At 44.1% G+C, this 19,396-nt stretch overlaps 1 protein-coding gene across 3 annotated transcripts in view; it reads right to left on the reverse strand.

Moving 5' to 3' along the window:
• The window catches only part of KCNE2 (potassium voltage-gated channel subfamily E regulatory subunit 2), a 76,064-nt gene that overhangs the window by 42,495 nt on the left and 14,173 nt on the right, over positions 1-19,396 (reverse strand). The window contains exons 2-3 of one of the 3 annotated variants that reach the window (XR_006207402.1): positions 7,285-7,418; positions 202-374 (exon numbers count right to left, since the gene is read on the reverse strand). The gene's annotated coding sequence lies outside the window, so the exon portion shown is untranslated. The other 2 variants (XR_006207401.1, XM_042956181.1) reach the window with 2 other exon arrangements.

Here is a 19,396-nt window from a genome sequence, read left to right on the forward strand (position 1 = left end):
CAAAAGTCTTGCGTTTTATCTGAAATCGTTTCTTTTTTCATCTTGGCGGCAAATTCCAAACACGTTAAGGACACTTCAGAGCCGCTGGCCGATGTCACTTCTTCCATGTTTCCCCTTATCTCCTCGCGAGAGCCCTTGCCCCTTCTTTAAGTGGTGGCGCTTCTATCTAGCCCATAACCACAAGTTTTCAGCTTTGCCGTGGAGTGGGGGGGAAGGTAACAGAGGATGCTGCTTTGAAAACAGATGGTGCTGAGGGCAGGGGGAAGATGATGACGACGACCCTGGGCAGGACACCAGGGAGGACCAGGCTTCTAGAGCAGAGAACGGCAAGGCAGGCTGAGGTCATCCTTGATCAGGAGAAGAGGTCTTCTTCTCTGAAGGGAAGGAAGGAGGAAAAGAGGAGGGGGGTTCTCCCAAGGTGTCCCAGCCCTTTGTTGAGTGTGGATTATGGCCATCGGGAAGCCCGACTATGATCCTCTTTGGTGCTTACCTTCTAAGCGGGTCCCCCTGTCTTCTCGGTGGGGCCCAGGCATGTGCTGAGAATGTGGCCCAGGGGAGTCCCAGGGGTAGGAGGAGCCACTGTGGGCAGTGTTCTGGGGGCTCTCTGGTGTTGCTCATCAGCCACGTAGGAATTTCCGAGCACAACCCTGCGAGCAGGCACCCACGAACAGGGACCTTTTGAGGCTTGGGGGCAGGGACGCAGGGACACTGAACATGATTCTGGGCTGAAGATTAGGGCAGAGGAAGGCCAATGGAGTGAGGTATGAGTGGCTTCTAAATAGTGGCTCCAGGAGAGGGCCAGTGGAGCCCGGGGTGAGGACATGCTCAGGGCACAGTCTCCTCTTAAGAAGCTGGGGGAACACCTATGATTGAGCCCCGAGGCCATGCCCACCTGCCAGTTCTGCCACGGGCCAGCACCCATAGCCAGCTGAGTGACAGGGCTCCCTGGTCAAGAGACAACGTGCGCCTGTACCTCTGGGGGAAAAAGTGCCACAAACTGTCAACTCCCACTTTAAGGAACCGGTACAGAATTGATGATGCTAACCAACTCTTGGTTTAAAAAGAGAAATAAAGTATGTGACTACTGTATTTATTCCAGTTATTAAGGACCTGAAGAAAAATTAACAGCTGCAACTTAACTGAGCAGAATGTATGATTTAACATTCTATAGCCATATAACCAGCAAGGGCTTTATTGAAACTCCTGGGTTGTTTTTTTCTTTAGGAGACTGCTGTCAGAACCAGGCTATAACAGAACACGCAAAGATTCACAGAGAAGAATATTAGAATGCGTCGGTCGGTGAACAAAAAAGGCTAAACATCTACTCAAAAGCAAGAGAACAATTTTTCTGAGCCTATAGATCTAGAAAAGCACATCAGCTCTCTATTGGCTACCTTATGTAAGAGTATTCAGAAAGTTGCTTTGTCTCTGTGAAATAAGGCATACCTTCCCAAATTTCATTTCCAAACTTAAATTTGAACCTGGAATAAAATTTAATTCCCCACTCACCATGCTATGCATCTGTTGGAAGAAAATTTGAAACAAATTTTCTATTGTACGGCAAAATCAATGCCAATTCATCCTGGTGTTTCTAATCAACATGCCTTATTTTCTTCTCTGTTCCCATAACTTATAATTATTTGTGGTACACTCCAAACAAACCCTTCTGTTCTTCTCCTTAGTGTCTCCTTCTGGCTTGCAATTTATATATGTGGAAGTCATTTGAGGCTGGAGATCACTGATCTATCACTAGGCAATTCTCTGGGTCTTCAAGACCCCCTGCCATTCAAAAAATTCGGAGCTCTATCCCTTGGCTCCTGAGAGCTCAGGTAGAATATCTTAGGGATTAAAATTTTAATTAGAAGTCAAACATGGAGCCATACGGTTTCTCAAATTGGACTTTGAGAAAACAAATCATTGTCTTGGTGCCACCGCTGTTCCCTGCTAAAATAATTTCCACAAATGCTGGAGGACTAAAATATTTGATTCTTGTTCAGAAATCTCATCCAGTAACTTAACATTGGCACATTCCCACCTGGGCCTTCGGCGTGAGGCTGCCTCTCACCCAGCCCTGACATTCTCCCATTCTCGATCCCTTTGGGGTTGTTTAAAATATATAGGCATATTTTCAGCTTGAAAATATTGAAAACATTTCCAATAAGTTTTTATAATTATTGAGGTTGAGTTTTGGAGAGCAAGCTTCTCAAGTGGGCATCAGACCAGGGAAATTCTTGAGAAACCAGCCAGACCTCCTGCACCTGAAATGCTGGGGGCAGAGTGGGGACTGAAGCTAAAGTTCATGTCCACAGCAATCACAACCCAGAACCTTCCTGCTTGCCTTCATCTCTTCCTTAATCTAAACGATGCGAGTCAAGGGGCAGCAACCCAGAACTAAGGAGCCAGGCACTCTCCACTGCTTAATTTAGGCAATTATGTGGTTGAATCAAAAGACAACAGAAAGACCCAGAAAAACACTCACAGCAAGATAATCCATTGCATATTAGCGACTGGGTTGGAATCTCTTTTCCTCTGGCTATAGTGGACCCAGGTGATGTGAATTGGTAATATGCTTTCATATTACAATTTTTCCCAGTGCTGAGTAGAGAAATGTGATTTTGTGGTCTCTCAAGCCATTCAACACCACTGCTTTTTGGCAAACAGAAAAATGCTTTCCTGCAGCACTCATTTCTATATCCCACTGGACTGAATTTGCACAACTAAGGGGAAAAGCCCCACAAACTCATGAGATGCTGCATGGCCGTTAGGTTTTCATTGGTCTTCAATCTTTCTCCATTGTATCTCCAAAAATGTCAACGAGTGTTGTGAAATCTTCCACACAAAACTGATTTTAATTCACTGTAGTCAAAAACAAATAAACATACCACAATTTGGGGCGGGGGGAGGGGTGGTAAGGGAAAGGTTGTGAAATAATCGTTTTCCATCGTAGGTAGTCACAACACCCCCAAAGTTAGGGACGCTGCCTGGGAAATACTATCTGAAGATTTATTTACCTGCTTGTTCGATGTCAGGATTAGAAAACAGACTTACAACTGAAAGGAGGGGCAGACAGAGTCTGGTAAGGGGGAAAGCAAGACTGTGAGCAGGAAATGGCTCTGACATAAGATGGCAACAGGTGGGGCTGGGGAGTGGGGTTTTAAGAAGACAACATTCTCCAAAGAGGGAACTATGGGGGCAGGGGGCAGAGCTATGGAGAGAGCGTTAAAGGAGGCTTAGACACCCCCCTCTCCATTCGGGCCACGCACAGACCTTTGAGAAGGATCAAGTTTTGTCAGTCACTTTGCAATTTAGAAAAATTAAGCCATCCCTTCCCTTACCCTTCCTCCTTTATTTTCTTCTGCATTCGAAGACAAATTGAAGTGATTTCTAAAGAGAAGTTGTAAAAAGAAGTGGTATAATATCTAAAATATAATTTCAGAGAGATCTAATGTGAAATAAAACTATTTTTACAAGACGAGCACAACCCAATTACCTTTCTTAAAGCAATACTGCTTTATCTGCTGTAGCACCTTGGAAAGGGCTTCTCTGCTCCTGAGTGGTTAGAGCTGTAGGCCTGCGGATATCCAGCCAGGATGTACCCATAAGGCATAGCACCCATAGTCCGTTTTGACTGGTTGATACAAGCCATTAAATATTTTTATTAGTGATATGGATGCTTTCACAATCTGAGAGGGGTGAGGTTTAGACCACAACAAAATGAAGAACATTTGAGTTCCAGGAGGTTGAGTTGGAATCCCTGTTCCATTACTAACAGTGGGAACTTGACCTTCCTTTCCTCCCTTCCCCTTTCCTCTTACCCACAGTGATACATAACATCTCAGGTAACTTAAACAGCATCAACGAATAACCTTTCAAACTGGAATGCCAACAGCCTTTCTTGTCCATTGGTCGCTTTTCAAGCTGGTGAAAAAGAAGCCAACCAATAAACACCAATACAGTAGGGTCTGTGTCTCCAGAGGCCTTTACCTTTAAGATAAACTTTCCTAAGTCAGTATTTGGATCCCTTTGTCAGCCCACGTTGGCACTGAAATTGGCAAGGCATTGCTATTCTCTTATAAAATATACAATGTCCTTAACAAGGAGATTATGTAGCTTCCTCTTATGTCTGTTGAGGTATCAGTTTGTAGCCAGGCATCCGGTTCCCCTTTGTATCTTTGTCCTTTCAAGTCTGATAAGGATTGCTCATCAATTATGTACTTCTCCCTCCCGGGGTTGGGGTGGAGGTGGGGAGTCCTCTGCCTCCAAGCCCAGAGAAAAATTCACTACCTGAGATAGGCCAAGCTCTCCGTGTTGTCACGTTAGTTTCTTCCATATTATGAAAGAGAATTTTCAAAGCTCAGTTTCACAGCCTGTTGGAGTTTTATGGTGACGTCTCCGGGTGATGCTCACGTTTGCGTTTGCATCAAAAGCTCTTTATATTTTTACGTATAAAAACTTGTAAGTGCAGGATAGCTGTCTTCACATTTTGAAGGACACTCCTGTCAAAGGAGCACTGGATTTCAGCTCTGTTGCTCCAGAAGGAAGAAATGGAACCAAGGGGTGGAGTCTACAGGAACAGATTTCTTCTCAAAGTTAGAAAGCATTTTCCTTAATGGTTTGAGCTGCTGACAAATGAATGGAACCACTTGCTTCAGAACAGTAGGGGCTAGTCACTGGCACTGGAAGAAGACACCCTTAACACATTATTTCAAGAGACTGGACACCATTCATGAGGGAAGTGAAAAGGGGCTTTGGCACCAAATGATCACTACGGGTCTTTCCAATTCAAAGACCCCTGGGACCTCCCAACTTTGAGGAGTCGGTTGGAGAGTGGAAGTTAGCCCACTCTGTAGAACACAGCATACTCACGAGAATACTTGTCTTCTTTTGTTCAAGTCTTCCTTTACCTCTTTTAGTAGAGTTTTATAGCTTATGATTGTATTTATATAAATACCAGGGCTTTTTTGTTTGGTTTGGCTTCCGCTTTCTGAGATTTAAAAGTTACAGTAAAATAAAGGAGTAACTTAGACTTCCATATTTCCACAATTCAGAATGAACAGATGTTAGCTCTTTTGTCTTATTTGCTTCTTACCAATTTTTTGGAAGAGAAAAAGAAGGAAGAAAGGAAGGAAGGGAAGGAGGGAGGGAGGGAGGGAGGAAAGGGGAGGAGCGAGCCCAGGAGCGATATTAACCAACATCCCCAAACAAGTAACTCCCCACCTATTCTTCTTGACATCCCTCTAGAGACAAAAATGTTCTTGTATCACTTTAAAAACTTTTATTGTTAGATAGATGTGCCTCTGTTAAAACACACACGCGTGCACACACACTGTATAGTTTGGTTTTTAGCGCATACAAGTATAAATCCCATCAATCTACATCTTGCTGTTACACTCTACCTTCTGTTTGTAACATCCACTAGGGACGATATAGACCAATTTTATTTATTATTTTTAATTGCTGTCTGGTATTTCATCATAGAGAATACCACATTTTCTGTATTCCTGTATTGGGAGATGTTTCAGTCACTTGCTTTTTGTCCCTGCCATTACAAAAACATGCCGCACTGACACTGTTGTGTGCAAGATGCTTATGACACTATGCAGGAGGCTGTCTTGTGTGTATCCCAAAGCACGATTTCTAGCACACAGGGTAAACACGTTTTCCTAGCTGCCACCAAACTTTTCTCCTCGGGGCTTTTACCAATTCACATTTCCAGCAACAATTTATTATTTCTCCTACAACCTCGCCAACAGTTGAGATAGCCCCCCCCTTAAATTTTACGAATACAATGAATGGAAAGTGGTCTCCTTTTGTGTTGTTTCTTTGCCTTCTCTGGGCTTGAACATCTTTTTTGTTTGTTTCCTTATTTGTTGGCCATTCACATCTCCTTTTCAGACAACTGGTTCATTTTTTCTACTTTTTTTATTTTGTGTTTTTGTATGTTCATTCCTAGTCTATTAAATGTGTCTCCTAGTCTGTTTTTAATCTTTGGCCAATAGAAGGCTACAGGCTTTTTCTGTACAGAATTTTAAAATTTGACATAGTTAAATCTATCTTTTTCTTTATTGTTGGGACTTTGTAAATTTTTTTTTTTTTTTAGGTTTCCTCTACCCTAAGATCATGTAGGCGTTGTCCTTTATTTTCTTTATTAGTTTTTGAAGTGTGTTTTTTCACATTTAGGTCTATAATCCATCTGGTGATGTATGTGTAAAGTGTATGATATGAAGTAGGGATTTAATTGCATTTATACAGCCCTCCCTCCCCTCCACCCCACAACTGCCGATCCCATAAGATTTTCCTAGGATTGTTTCTGCCATTCCAGAGCTGGCCTGTCCTCATCTTAGTTTAATGGTCTCTGTAACATATTCTTGTGGGCCAGAAGGTGACAAAGCAAGACAGTTCCAATGGACTCGTATCATAGTACACTTGAGTGTACTGAAGCAGAAAGAACGTGGAATTATGGTGAATAGTCTTGACATGTCACTTCAGTGGTCTACACAGTCTGATCTGTTTTGCTGGCACAGACTCTCTCCCACCTGTAGCTAGTATAGAGGTTACGGGTTGGAATGTGTCTCCCCCACGATTCATATGTTGGAGCCCGAACCCCCGGTACCTAGGGAAATGACCAGAAATCGGGCCTGTGAAAAGGTAATTAAGTTAGGGGCTGCTGGGTGGCTCAGCGAGTTAAGTGTCAGACTCTTGATTTCAGCTCAGGTCATGATCTCACAGTTCTCGAGATGGAGCCCCGTGACGGGCTTTGCGCTCACAGTGCAGAGCCTGCTTGGGATTCTCGCGCTCCTCTCTCTCTGCTCCTCCCCTGCTCATGCTGCTCTCTCTCTCTCTCTCTCTCAAAATAAATAAACTTAAAAGGTAATTAAGTTCAAATTGTTTTTTGGTAATTTTAGGACAGGTCCTCATCCAATATTACTGGTGTCCTTATAAGAAGAGGAAATTTGGACACAGACATGTGCAGGTACAGAGGAAAGACCATGCGAGGACACGGCAAGCAGGAGGCCGCCTGCAAGACAAGCAGAAAGGTCTCAGAAGATACCTTTCTCTTGGGCTTCCAGCCTCTAGACCTGTGAGAAAATAGATTTCTGTTGTTTAAGCTCCCAGTCTGTGGCACTTTGTATCAGCAACCCTAGAACACTAATACTGTAGGATAATCCCCAACAAAGATGTATGAAGACGTCAGTAATTAGATAGATTTAAGCCTCTCACCATGTATTTTTCACTTAGCATAAGTACGTGAAAAATCCGCAAACAATTCTACTATGAGCTCACCCGAACAGGGGGGATGGCGGTCGGGGAAACCGTATGAAGATTCACGCGGAGCCATCAATTTGCCAAGTCATTCCTCTCTCAGGCTAGCAGGCGTGATCTGATCGCTCACAATACGTTGTATTAGTTTCTTACTGCTGCAAAAACAAATTAAAACAAACTTGGGAGCTTAAAACAAATTTAGCGTCTTCCCGCGTGGGAAGTAAGAAATCCAGAAATAGGGGTGTTGGCGAGGCCGTGCTCCACGCTTCTGGAGGCCACAGAAGAGAACTCACTCTCGTGCCCTTTTCAAGTGCCTAGAGGCCACCCGGGTCCCTTGGCTTAATGCTTCTTCCTCTGTCATTACAGTCACCACTCTAGCCTTTGATTCTGCCTTCACATCTCCTTTTCAGGTTCCGACCCTCCTACCTCCCTCTTGGGAGGACCTGTCTAACTCACTGGGCCTGACTGCATAATCCAGGGCGATCTCAAAAACCTTAACGTAATCCCATCTGCACAGTCCCTTTTTTGCCGCGTATGGTAACTCATTCACAGGTTCGAGGGAGCATTATCCCGTCTACCACAGTTGCAAAACAGTTCGGGAGAGTAATTTTATAAGCAACTAATTCTGTTGTGTTCAAAAGTAGAGAATTTTTAAAAGAATGGAAGTCCTGAAAGGCTTCCTGCTTCTTAACTCAAGGGAAGAGGCGTTAAATTAAGTTTTGAAAATTGTCTCTCAGTACCAGAAGTTTTTCAAAATAGTTTTTAAGTCCTTGTTAAACTTAAAACGTGTTGTTTTGGTTAATTTTTTTTGTTTGTTTGTTTGGTTTGAGCCCCGTGTTGAGCTTTTTTCCACATTCAGTTGGATTCCATCTGCCAATGTGCAAACGGGGCTGTTTCCACTTAGGAGATTTTCTCCCATGTGCAGCCTCGAGGCAGAAGTGTCCCAAACTACCACTGATCTCTTCAGGCAGCTTATGCAACACGCGGAGTCAGGCTCCAAGTTAGAAGGGTGAAGCTGTTGGGGCCGGAAGGGAACCAACACTCCTCTGGCCCAGCATGACTCCGTTCCTTCCCCGCGCCTGTCACTGACCCTCCCGGGCAGCTGCAGGCAGCACGTTCTTGCCCCTAAAGCCCCGCAGGGTCACATGGGGGAAGTGAGTGTCATCGGCTGACAGCGCTGAATTACGACCTGCGTTGGGCATGGCGGATGCGTGGGTGGGAAAGCTGCCTGCAGGCAGCCTGAGACGAACACACGTGGGCACTTGCCAGAAGCCACCCCGGGAGTTTCAGATACAGACAGATCGCGACCGCTTGCAGCTGACTGATGGAGGAGGGAGGGCTGATTGTTCTGGAAGGCTGTTCCATTCCCAGGGGACATGTGTTAGAACAATTCACTCCCCAGGCTCTCAAGAGAACATGTTTATCAGCGGCTACTGCTTGCATTCCAGAATGGCAAGCTGCCTCGGTCGTCTGTCTGTGTGCACCTTAGTAGATGTGAGTTCCGACTGTGCACACGCACATAATCGTGCAAGTGTACGCCGGGCACGTGTGCGTCAGTGTATGCCTGCCGATCTGTCTCCTTCTGTGCATTTGTTGTTGCACGTGCCAGTGCGTGCCTGTGTGTGGGTCCTGCTTTTCACTAAGACTCAAGAGAGGCCAGAGGTGGGATCTTCCAGCTTCCCGGCCAGCCTCTCCCTGCTCACTCTGACGCTCCCAGGGGTGCAGATCTCTGTCCAACGCATCAGCTTTCCCAGAAAGGCACTCTGGCCATTCTTGGGGAGGCAGGAAATGCCATATGGCCTGAGTTCTCTTCTTGTTCCCCCTCATCCTTCACAGAAGCGATGTCCCAGGCTTGTGGTCTCGTTTTTTTCTTTTTTTTTTTTAATTGATAAGCTTTATTTTTAAGAGAAGTTTTACATTCGCAGCAAAACTGAGCAGAAAGTTCAGAGAATTTTCATGTAGCCCTTGTCCCTACATATGCACAGCCTCTCCCGTTATCAAATCTGGCACCAGAGTGGCACATTTGTTAGAATCAATGAACCAACAGGGACACATCATTACCACTCAAGGCCCATAGTTTACGTTAGGGTTCACTCTTGGTGTTACGCATTCTATGAGTTTTGACAAATGTACATCACAGGTATCCACCATTAGAATATCACACAGAGTAGTTTCGCTGCCCTAAGAATCTTCTGTGCTCTACCCATTCATCTCTCTCCCTGATCCAAGCCCTGGCATCCCCTGCTTTTTTTCCAGTCTCCATAGTTATGCTTCTCCAGATTGTCATATGGTTGGAATTGTACAGTCCATAGCCTTTTCAGATGGGCTTCTTTCACATAATAATTTGCTGAATTTAAGTCTCCTCCCTGTCTTTTCATGGCTTGATAGCTCATTTCTTTTTATTGCTGAATAATATTCCATTGTCCCATGGACCATAGCTTCTCCAATCCCCGACTGAAGGACATCTTAGTTATTTCCAAGTTTTGGCACTTCTGAATAAAGTTGCTATAAACACTCATGTGCAGGTTTGTGTGTGGACAGAAGTTTTCAACTCATTCGGGTAAACACCAGGAAGCTTGGTTGCTGGATCGTGGGTAAGAAAATGCCAAAGTGTACGGGCTCTTTTTAAACTTAGCATTTCTGCTTGACTTTATTTTCCACAAAACTATTTATTAATATGCAGTAGGCACTTGAAATCCTCATGGGATGGCACTCTTGCTTCTTCCAGAATTCCCCAACTCAAGAATGTGGAAAATTTGTACAGGCTCCTGGCGTCTTCCCGAATCACATTTCCATCGGGAGTTAAGTGCTTCCTGCACATCCTTGCACACCACAGTCTAACTGCCTCCCAACTTTTACAAAACGTCGAGCTTTTACTTGGTGGCCATTTTGCACATACACAAAAATAACTTCTTGTTGCTTTATAATTCAAAAGACTTACTCTGTAGCGTTAGTCAAGGAGAGGAGGTCAATACGCTGCCCTAGGACGAGGCTGTCAGTGGGTGGGAGGGTAATCTAGGCACATTCATGAAGCCGAAAGATTTGTCCCCAGTACAAACCCCATGGCGTAGTCGGTTCATGTTGATGCCTCAGCAAAAGGACACGTTGCAATCTGATGTGTGCCTTCTGAATCACACAGGGAAACTCAAAGCCACAAATGATGAGTCCACAAATTCCATACGGTACCTTTCAAAAAATTTTTATGAAATAGATTCATATTATTAACTTGGTCTAATCTGAGAAACATTTCATTAGTCTGTTCTCAGCTTGCACAGTAGCCTGATGACAGTATAACTCTAAGAATGCAGAGAACAATATAAAAATCACTGATTCATTCATTTAAAAAAGTGTATCGAGGGGCGCATGGGTGGCTCAGTCGGTTGAGTGTCCGACTTCAGCTCAGGTCACGATCTCACGGTCCGTGAGTTCGAGCCCCGTGTCGGGCTCTGGGCTGATGGCTCAGAGCCTGGAGCCTGCTTCCGATTCTGTGTCTCCCTCTCTCTCTCTGTCCTTCCCCCATTCATGCTCTGTCTCTCTCTGTCTCAAAAATAAATAAACATTAAAAAAAAATTGTAAAAAAAATAAAAAATAAATAAAAAAATAAAAAAGTGTATCGAGTCCTGGTTCTGTTCGTTTCTCCATTTAGAGATGAGGAAGTTTTCTCTGATGTCTCTGGTAATACAGTGACACCACCACTAAACAGCCTGCTTAAAATGCTGGAGATGATATTAATTAAAATATATATATATATTTAAAGCACAGCTGAACCAGCATCAGAACAAGGCATTCCTAAGAGATCAGAAATCTTGAGAAAGCATGAATCCAGAGAGGAGAACTGATGCTGGAGGCAGTGATTACCTGTGGGGGCATGGCCATTTCTTGGTGACCTAGTCCAGGCTTTAATGCATCATGCAGGTACCAGGGACAGGCAGGGTGAGGAGGGGACTGGGAGACCCCTCACATAAAGCCAGGACCGCTAAAGAACAATATGCTGAAGAACTGAACCAGGGCAAAAGAACCTGCCCCTCTGAGGGACCCTTTGGTTGCAGGAGGAAAGAAAAATGTCTCCCAAGAATTTCTAATAGTGAGCCAAAATTCATACTGCTTGGCTAGCTCTAAAGCCAGCAATTTATTTCACGTGATAACATGTTGGGACTACCCCCGTGCCCCTGAAAGAAGCAAATGTAACACCTCAAAGAATCATCACAGGAAAGATTTTAAGAAATATGAGCTCAGGATCAAAATTCACCAAACTCATGAAAAAGTAAGCCACCATTAATGAAAATCAAGAGAAATCATAAACCATAGAATCAGACCTGCAAAGATTGCAGCTACTGGAAATACCAGCAGAGAATGTGACATCAGTTTATGTAAAAATACTTAAAGAAATAAATAAGGGGATTGAATGTAAGGTGAGGATTAATAGGCATCAAAATACATCAGGCAGGTTTCATAAGGAGCCAAAAAGTACTGTCAGAAATGGAAAGTCAGTGTGGATACAGCACAGAGAAACAGGTAAAAAATATAAAAGTGGTTAAGAGGACGAGGATGAAGGAGGAAGATCTAACTTTACCAGGTGAGAGTTGCATGAATAGGTAACAGGAATGATGTGGAAAAAGCAGGATTTTAAAGGTAATAACCATGAATTTCACAGAACCAATGAAAGACATCAACCTTCAGATTCAGAAGGCCTAAAGAACACCAAATCAGATAATTAAAAAAAAATCCTCACTTAGGGGCAACTGGGTGGCTCAGTTGGTTAAGTGCCCCACTCAATCTCAGCTGAGGTCTTGATCTCAGGGTCTTGAGTTCAAGCCCCACACTGGACTCTGTGCTGGGTGTAAAGACTACTTTAAAAAAATCCTCGCTTAGATATCTTGGCAGTAAAACTGTGGACCAAGGGTCAGCAGTTTGGCCCATGGACCAAATCCTGCCTGCCACCTACATACAATTTTAAGGGAACACAGCCACGCCATTTGTTTACATATCATTTATGGCTACTTTTGTGCTATAGTAGCAGAGTTGAGTAGTTACAACAGAGACTGTATGGCCCACAAGTCTAGAAATATTTATTAAATGGCCCTTACTTGAAGATGTTTGCCTACCCCTGTTGCAGAACATCAAGGCAAAGAGAAGACATAATGATTATTCATATTTATGGTGAATTGGCAGTATGACTAAGATTTCCTCTTAGATCTCTTGAGCAATAGTTCTCAAACTTGGTCTCAGAACAAGGGCCAGCAGCCTGAGCATCACCTGGGAATTTGTTAAAAGCGTAAACATCTTTTTTTTTTTAATGGATGGATGATTTTATTTTGCTTACTTCTCTTTCACATCTATATTTTCCACACTTAATATATTTTACTTTTTAATAAAAAATTGGAAGTTCCTTAAAAATAATGATTTCAAGGATTAAGGTTAACAGAGCATTCCTAAGTGATTAATGAAGAATAAGAAGTCTTTGTTATCTGGTATTGTGGTTACGGTGATGGAAAGGCCATAATCTTAATGATGAAACTGAAGTCAAACAACCTGCCCACAGTCATCCATACTTGTATGACCACATGTCCTGATTTGGGGCTCATAAAATGTGATTACATTACACCCTATGTTATGGGTGCAGAGGTTGTCAAAACCATATAGAAAAAGTGCAAACATCTTGAGCCCACAGTCTTCTGAACAATTCTGATGCACACTGAAGTTTGAGAACCATTGCTCTTGACTATTGTATTAGCCCAGAGGTTCTCAGCCCTGGCCATCTCTTAGAATTATCTGTGGAGCTTGTAAAAGAAATATCATTGCCTGCCCTTACCCCCAAAGATCCCACCTAACAGGTCTGTAAGGAGCCTGGGCATTGGCATTAAAAAAAAAAATCCCCTCCCTCATTCAGGTGAGAGCCATTGTGCCTGCCTCATTTGATCACTGGTAAAGTGGGCATGGAGAAAATCTGAAGAACTCCCAAAGCTTTGTCCATGTCATGTATGGTATTCTTGATTGTGCAAACTATATAAGAACAAGGGCCACTTGGGGTGCAGGGGACTGTTTTGCTGACTTATCTGAACCTCTCAAATAAGCCCAAACTAAGTCTTACTTACCTTTCCTTTATCCCTTCCCCACCCTGTCCACCACCATCTTTCTCCTGGAAGAGGAACTACCAAGGAGTGAAGTAAGGAAATATCAAGCCATTCAAGTGGGTGGAGAAACAAATTTTGTGAACAGTCAGTTTTGTTGTAAACAATTCTGGGATAAGAAGGGTTTGGGTAATGCCCGCTACACCAACAGGGGAAGAAGGAACTGAGCCTTGATGAGTTAAGAAACTTTGACCCGGTTCCTCTGCATTGCGGGTGCATGGGATGGGAGCAAGCAGGGGACAGAGGATTCATGCCAAAGTTCTCACAAATGTGGGGTGCTAGAAGGGGAAGGCTGACATCTTCTTTATTCACCCGTGATGACAATGACCTCTGCTGAAGGACATACTTCCCAGGCATACCTACTGAAAGCCTGCCCAACCTGCACCCACCCGCTTTCCGGTGTCTCAGCACAGATACCTCCCCCAGCAGACAAGGCTACAACCTGAAACCCAGGTGACATCAAATCACTACCGTCTTCTTAGCTTTTAGGTGAAAGGGGCAATTGGGACCAAATGCTTCTTTGGCAGAGGATAGTAAAATTCAGGGGGAGAGGAAGAAGGGGCCAGGAAAAGGCTGAGAACACTGCTTCTCAAGCCCTACATGTGCACACAAGCCACCCGGGGATCTTGTTAAGCTGCGGATTGGATCTGAATGGATCTGGGTGGAGCCTGAGATTCTGCGTTTCTAACAGTTTCGCAGGTGAATCTGATGCGACTGGTCCTCGGACCGCATTTTGAGTGGCAAGAATCTAAGGTTTGCTCCCAGGGCCGGTTCCCTTGAAAACCCTTCCCCACACGGTGTCCAGACCCCCTGCAGCTTCTAGCTTCTGGCAACAAGAACATGTAGGGGTGGACGTTGAGATGCACTCAAGATTGGCCCTCTATAGTTTGCTCAAATGTAGGGACTGACTGATGTTCCCAAGCTTGGCAAAATACCACTTGCCTAAAAAAGAATCCTGGGAGTTTATCGAGTTTCTCACCTAAAATTTCAAAATAACATAATGTGGAACCACCATGAAAACAAGTGGTTTTTATAATAGGGAAGCCCACAAAATGGCCACAGTAATTTACATCTTCATGGTTTATAGGCAAAAAGTCTTCAACTTGAGCTGAGGGAGAAGTAAAATAAATAACTGGGGTTCTTTTACCACTCACCAAGATACTTATGCACTTAAAAGACTGATGCTAGAAACCACATTCTCATCCATTCTGAGTTTCCACCCATTCCCTTGGAGCTGTATCTGGTGGCTGTTATTGTAATGCCACTGTGAATATTTGTTTAAAGCTCACCGCACATTTATGGGGACCAGATTTGGTTCCCCGCAGAAACCTTGCATGAGGCAATTGAGAAAAATAATTGTCATGAGCAAGGCTTGGGCAGCAGGGAGAATGAGAGGGTTGTAGAGAACTAGAACTGGAAGACAGGCAGACCCCCAGGGTCAGAGGACTCCACACAAGGAGTTAAACTCGGGTCCAGGAAGTGAAGAACCCTGAATCCAGAAAGCTGATCTGAATCTGAGTCTTTTTGTCTAAGGCAGAGCTCAGGACAGCTGCAAGAGGTATAGGGGTCATGCAGGGTGAGAGCTCACTGGGACAGGGTTGGGAAATGGTCAGTGTGGGAAACAGGACGAAGAGAAAAGCATTAGGTGAGTAAGAAGCCTCCTGGTACAAACTCCTTCTGATTAGGCAGACGCGGGGACTGGTTCCCAAGGATCACTGATGCCAGGAAAGGCCAGCTGCCAGGTGACCTGTCCCTGGGAAATGAGGTACCTCCTTTGACAACTCCACCAGGAGTCCGTTCTCTCTCCTGACCATCCTGGGCATGGATATGGAGTCTTCTAGGCTGTTCCTCAAGCACTGATTGATACACAAGACCTGATGGGTAAGAAACAGGGGCAGACCGGGTATCTGCCTGGTGGGCTAGACCAAGCAGTAAACATCATGGAGATGTGGCCCCCTGGGGACTGGGAATCCAATTCTGGAATCTCATTCCCTGGGAGGCTGGAATACAAGCATCTGTGTTCTCACCACTGACCAGGCATTAGATGATTCCAGGGAGCTTTCAAATAAAATCTCAATGCCCTGGCTCATGCCCAGAGATTCCAACTGAATTGGTCTGGGAAGCGTCCCTGGCATTGGTATTTTTTAAACATTCTCTGGGTGATAATAAGGCTCAGTCAAGGCTGAGTTAGAGGAACGTGAACAGGGGAGATAAGCGACTGTCTCTGCCCTTGTCACCCCCCCTCTTTCTATGGAAAGGCCTCCTCTGAATGTTTAGTGTTTGACAGTCTGAGTTTTATTCATACCATCTCTTTAAAGAATAATAACCATTGGGTTTATTTATTATTTTTCCACTAAATTACTTTAAAATCCTAATTTTTCCAGAAGCCTTTCAGTTATTTAACAATGACTAATCACTATGTACAAAGCACTGTTCTCCAAGGGAGAGGCACGAAGTGACAGGAGATGACAGGAGGGGGAGGACAAATGTTCAGAGCCCACGCGGGGATGTGTGTTCTCGCCTGCCCACGGCTGGGCCCACCCTCCTCCACAATGCCACCCCTCTGCCGTTGGCGGATGTCTCCCCTGGGGACCAAGATGCTTGGTAACAGGCCACAGAAGATAGGCTCCATGTGAAATGTGGATCCAGAGAAGAATCGGAACAACAATGCAAGGAATGTCCTGGGCTTAAGCATCTCCGTGAGATACCATGTCAGGACCTCAGTAGGCTGCCAGCCAATGGGCTTTCCCAGGCATCCTCCCTCGACGTATTTGCTTTTTCTGAGACCACCAAACCCCAGTGGAAATATCTGTGAGTTCCGTGCTCCACCAGGTGCTTCACAACCTTGGTCAGAATATGGTCGTGCCCACCATGACCTCTCCAGCCGGCAAACCTACGCTCACCATTCCCAGCTCCCTAGGTTCGCGTGAGTCTTCTCTGTGGATAGCCACCGACTCCTAAATCATGTTAAATGAGATAAGTTAGACAGAGAAAGACAAATACTGTATGATCTCACTTATATGTAGAATCTAAAAGAGCCAAACCTGCAGAAACAGAGTGGAATGGTTGGTACCTGGGGCTGGAGGTGGGGGAAATGGGGAGATGTTGGCCAGAGTGCACAAACCTATATCGTTAGACTATGTCTGAGTTCTGGAACTTGAATGTAGAGCATGGTGATTATAGATAATAATTACATACTTGAAAGTTGCGAAAAGAGGAGGTCTTAAATGTCCTCACCACAAAAATGCAATGCTGATTATGTGCCATGATGGAAGTGTTAATGCTGTGGTGGTAATTATTTGCAGTATATCAAGTCGACTCACTGTGCACCTTAAATTTACATGATGCTATATGCTACTATATCTCAATAAAGCTGGAAATAAATTTTTTATTTTTTATCAAAATTTTTTTTTTAATGTTTATTTTTGAGAGACAGACAGAGAGACAGAGACAGAGAGAGAGAGAGCATAAGCGTGAGTAGGGGCAGAGAGAGAGGGAGTCACAGAATCCAAAGCAGGCTTCAGACTCTGCAATGACAGTGCACAGCCTGAATTCACAAACTGTGAGATCATGACCTGAGCCAAAGTCATACATTTAACTGACTGAGCCACCCAGGTGCCCCAAAATATCAGGAAATGTTCTTGAGAATGCTCCTATTTTGTGTTCAATCTCACTGAGTATATCTGCTGTAGTTCTGGCCAAGTCATGAAGTTGGCTAGGCCCTCTATGTTTTTGTATGCATCTCTGACTTTTGGGTCAAATGGATATGCATTTTTATATTTTTTTATTAGTGGAATTAAGACATAGTAGGGTTGAAGGAATGGGATTATTCTTTATGTTTTGTATGGTCATAAAACCTCTCATTTTTTAACGGGGAAAGTAGGTATCGGTATTTCTGTTTCAGTAGAAAATCTAGGATTAGAAAAATTAAATAACTCACCCAAGGTCACAGCTAGTCAATGGAAAAGTTGCAGTTCAACCAATGTTAGTTTTATTATTTATACATTAAGTGAATTTTTCTCTGCTTTGTTCAGAAGTAAGCCAAAATAAATATTTAACTGATATATTTTCTTTTGTTTTTTAAATTTTTTTAAAAGTTTATTTACTGTGAGAGAGACAGAGACAGCGCAAGTAGGGGACAGGCAGAGAAAGAGGGAGAGAGAGAGAGAATCCCAAGCAGGCTACGCACTGTCAGCACAGAGTGGGGCTCGAACACGTGAAGCTGTGAGATCATGACCTGAGCTGAAACCAAGAGTCAGAGGTTTAACCAACTGAGCCACCCAGGAGCTCCTGATTTGTTTTCTTTTATGTGGAGGGCTGTATTCATTTTGTTAGTCTGTTCTTACTTTTACTAAAAAAAAAAAAAAAAAAAAAAAAAAAGTTAAAAAAGTTATTTGGGGAACTAGAACACAAACTCCTGAACCTACCCCCGTGATTGGCTAAATAATGGTCCCTTGATGATGTCCACATCCTAATCCCAGGCAACTATGGGAACAAAAATGTTACCTACATGGTAAAGAGAATTTGCAGATGGGATTACATTAATGATCCTAAGATGGGGAGATTCTCCAAGATAATACCAGTGGGCCCAATATAATCAAAGGGGTCCTAATAAGAGAAAGGCAGAAGGATCAGAATGAGAGAGAGAATATATAAGGGTAGAAGCAGAAAAGGACTGATACAATTTGAAGATGGAGAAGAGGCCATGAACCTAGGAATGTGGGCAGCCCTTGCAAGCTGGAAAAGGGAAGGAAACAGATTCTCCCCTGGTGCCTCCAGAAGAAATGCAGCCCTACCAACACCTTACATTTAGCCTAGTGAAACTGATTCTGGAGTTTTGAACTCCAGAACTGTAAGGCAATACATTGATGTTGTGTTAAGCACTGAGTTTGTGATCATTTGTTACAGCAGCAGTAGGAACCTAATACTCCCTGCTTTCTGCACTTCTTGGTTTTTTTTTTTTTTTTATGTTTCTTTTTGAGAGAGAGAGAGAGAGAGAGAGAATGCATGTGAGAGGGGGAGGGGCAGAGAGAGAGGTAGACAGAATCCCAAGCAGGCTCCAGGCTCTGAGCTGTCAGCACAGAGCTGAACACAGGTCTCGAACCCACGAACTGTGAGATCATGACCTGAGCCGAAGTCGGACGTTTAACCAGCTGAGCCACCCAGGCGCCCCACCGTTGTGGTTCTTGCCCACAGTATTTTGCTTTACGAGCAATGAGCTTGCCATTCTGCCCCAGGCAACCGTTACTTTTAGGTGTGTGATCAGCTCACTTTTCTCCTGTATTTTTCCCACTGTCCCGGATCCTAAAAACAACCAACCGTCTTGTTGTTTTGGGCTGAAGCCACATAGAGAGGACTAGGATGTTTTCTGGAATTCCTGGCTTTGGGTTGAGCTTAGGGGACCAGGCCAAGTTGTGGGGGGTCTCAACACTGGGCGGATGCTTGGGGAAGATCTCTCTCCTCTTCTTCTCCTTCTTCCAAGCCACGCCACTCACCCTGGCTGGCTGAATTATACTTGAGTGTTTGTGCAAAGTTCTGGAAACATAGCCATTCCAGCCACAGAGGTGGCCAGGAGACTTCCCAGATTCTTCCATCCCTGCCCCCATTTCGTACTTTCCATTCATTCATTCAAATGACACTGATTACCTGTCAGGCCCAGATACCGTGCTAGGTAGGCACTGGGAATGAAATGCTGAACAGGCACAGCCAGTCTCTGTATAGCAGGGTGATGGGCAGTGTATTCTTTTTTTTTTTTTTTTTCTTTCAATATATGAAGTTTATTGTCAAATTGGTTTCCATACAACACCCAGTGCTCATCCCAAAAGGTGCCCTCCTCAATACCCATCACCCACCCTCCCCTCCCTCCCACCCCCCATCAACCCTCAGTTTGTTCTCAGTTTTTAACAGTCTCTTATGCTTTGGCTCTCTCCCACTCTAATCTCTTTTTTTTTTTTTTTTTCCTTCCCTTCCCCCATGGGTTTCTGTTAAGTTTCTCAGGATCC

Source organism: Panthera leo, chromosome C2, assembly GCF_018350215.1.
Source record: "Panthera leo isolate Ple1 chromosome C2, P.leo_Ple1_pat1.1, whole genome shotgun sequence".
Taxonomy (NCBI): domain Eukaryota; kingdom Metazoa; phylum Chordata; class Mammalia; order Carnivora; family Felidae; genus Panthera; species Panthera leo.